This window comes from Electrophorus electricus, chromosome 18, assembly GCF_041902795.1.
Source record: "Electrophorus electricus isolate QZ-2024a chromosome 18, ASM4190279v1, whole genome shotgun sequence".
NCBI lineage: Eukaryota > Metazoa > Chordata > Actinopteri > Gymnotiformes > Gymnotidae > Electrophorus > Electrophorus electricus.
Window position 1 is genome coordinate 5,410,001 of NC_137514.1, and position 2,500 is coordinate 5,412,500.

The window sequence follows — 2,500 nt, forward strand, 5'->3', positions numbered from 1 at the left end:
GAAACGTCTCTTAGAAACTGTTTTTAGAGATTCCATTTTTAGAGGTTCCTTATACCAATACCACGAGGAATGTTCCTAAACACACTAGAGAAGGAAGGGTTAATAAACATAAATATAAACAAGGATTATGTGTGTGTGTGTGTGTGTGTGTGTGCGCGCGCGCGCGCGCGTGTGTGTGTGTGTGTGTGTGTGTGTGTGTGTGTGTGTGTGTGTGTGTGTGGATATGTATACCAAAGATTTCATGTGTGCTGTAAGTTATGTGCATTCCTCTTAAGTGGTTCTATGTGCAGTGTCTTATTTGTGGTGGAATTTGTGTGCGCAAAAATACACACACACACACACACACACAAACGCATGCACAGACACACACACATACACACACACACAGACACAAAACACACACAGGCATTCTGTGTGTTTGAGAGGGGTTTCTGTGGCCCCTCCCATTTTTCTCTGCTCATCTGAGTCTGCGTGTTTCATTCCGACATTGATGGAAAAGCAGACGAAGCCGTTCAAGAAAAACAACCAAAAAGCCATCAGAGCTGTTTTACTGTTGTTCTCAATCAAGGATTTGAGGAATGAAGAAACGGGGAAAAGAGAGAAGAACAGAAGGATGACAGAGAAAGAAGAAGATAGTTTTAAGATATATCTCATGATGCACTTGGACACTTCATCAGTGATGTTATCTGATGTCAATGGGTGTTTCAGGTCTTTCCAATGTCAGACACTGCCTCCCAGCTAGGAGTGATCAGTTCTTGCACAGAGACTATAGACCTTACACAGAGACTGTAGGCCTTACACAGAGATTGTAGGCCTTATACAGAGACTATAGTCCTTACACAGAGAATGCAGACATAACACAGAGACTGTAGGCCTTATATAGAGATTGTAGGCCTTATACAGAGACTATAGTCCTTACACAGAGAATGCAGACATAACACAGAGACTGTAGGCCTTATATAGAGACTGTAGGCCTTATACAGAGAGTGTAAACCTCACAGAGACTGTAGGCCTTTTACAGAGACTGTAGACCTTACACAGAGAATGTAGACATAACACAGAGAATGTACACATAACAGAGAATGTAGGCCTTATACAGAGAATGTAAACCTTACACCAAGACTGTAGGCCTTATACAGAGACTGTAGGCCTTACACAGAGACTGAAGTTCTTACACAGAGACTGCAGACCTTACACAGAGACTGCAGACCTTACACAGAGACTGTGGACCTTACACAGAGACTGTAGGCCTTACACAGAGACTGTAGGCTTTACACAGAGACTGTAGGCCTTACACAGAGACTGTAGTTCTTACACAGAGACTGAGCTGCACAGCCTCCACAGTTGATCTCTAAGGGCACACGCCACCTTCTCCACCCATTTCTGCTGCACCCGTCCACCAACTCTGCGTACTTGGCTCACTTCTTGTGTCCTCTCTGCCCAGAGCAGAGCGTGCGCCGACATGACCACTATGAGTGCTTTGGTGGTCTCTGTAGTGCTCTCTGGGAGTCTTGCAGATCGACCCTCATCTGTCACGCACTGTTCCAAAGAGCCCCACTGCCTGAATGGGTGTGGAGCTCCTCCCCGACTCTTACAGATGCACCGCTGGCCTTGACGATCGGACACGTTCGGCAGCATTAGGTGATGGCACCAGCTCCTGGTCACGCATGCAGCTGGCACCCCCCGAGCTTACCTCAGTGTCACATGACTCCCTGTACATCTGCGGCACCTCTCTCTCACACGGGTGACCATGATTGTGGGGAGCCTCAGTCACCAGCGTGACAGACCCCGGTCATCGGCGTGCCAGACCCCGTCATCTGCGTGACAGACCCTGTCATCTGCGTGACAGAGCCCGTCATCTGCGTGATAGACCCCGTCATCTGCGTGACAGAGGCCGGTCATCTGCGTGACAGACCTTATCATCTGCGTGACAGAGGCCGGTCATCTGCGTGACAGACCCTATCATCTGCGTGACAGACCCCGTCATCTGCGTGACAGAGCCTATCATCTGCATGATAGACCCCGTCATCTGCGTGACAGACCCTATCATCTGCGTGACAGAGGCCGGTCATCTGCGTGACAGACCTTATCATCTGCGTGACAGAGGCCGGTCATCTGCGTGACAGACCTTATCATCTGCGTGACAGAGGCCGGTCATCTGCGTGACAGACCTTATCATCTGCGTGACAGAGGCCGGTCATCTGCGTGACAGACCTTATCATCTGCGTGACAGAGGCCGGTCATCTGCGTGACAGACCTTATCATCTGCGTGACAGAGGCCGGTCATCTGCGTGACAGACCTTATCATCTGCGTGACAGAGGCTGGTCATCTGTGTGACAGAGCCTGGTCAACAGCGTGACAGACCCTGTCATCCGCGTGAGAGACCACGGTCATCTGCGTGACACACCCTATCATCTGCGTGACAGAGGCCGGTCATCTGCGTGATAGACCCAAACTCCTGGTTTGTGGTTGTAATGGCGTGCTGCTTCTGTCAGAGCG

At 49.7% G+C, this 2,500-nt stretch overlaps 1 protein-coding gene across 3 annotated transcripts in view; it reads left to right on the forward strand.

Moving 5' to 3' along the window:
- pkd1a (polycystic kidney disease 1a) overlaps positions 1–2,500 on the forward strand; it is a 99,897-nt gene that overhangs the window by 36,267 nt on the left and 61,130 nt on the right. The gene's annotated exons all lie outside the window — the stretch shown is intronic.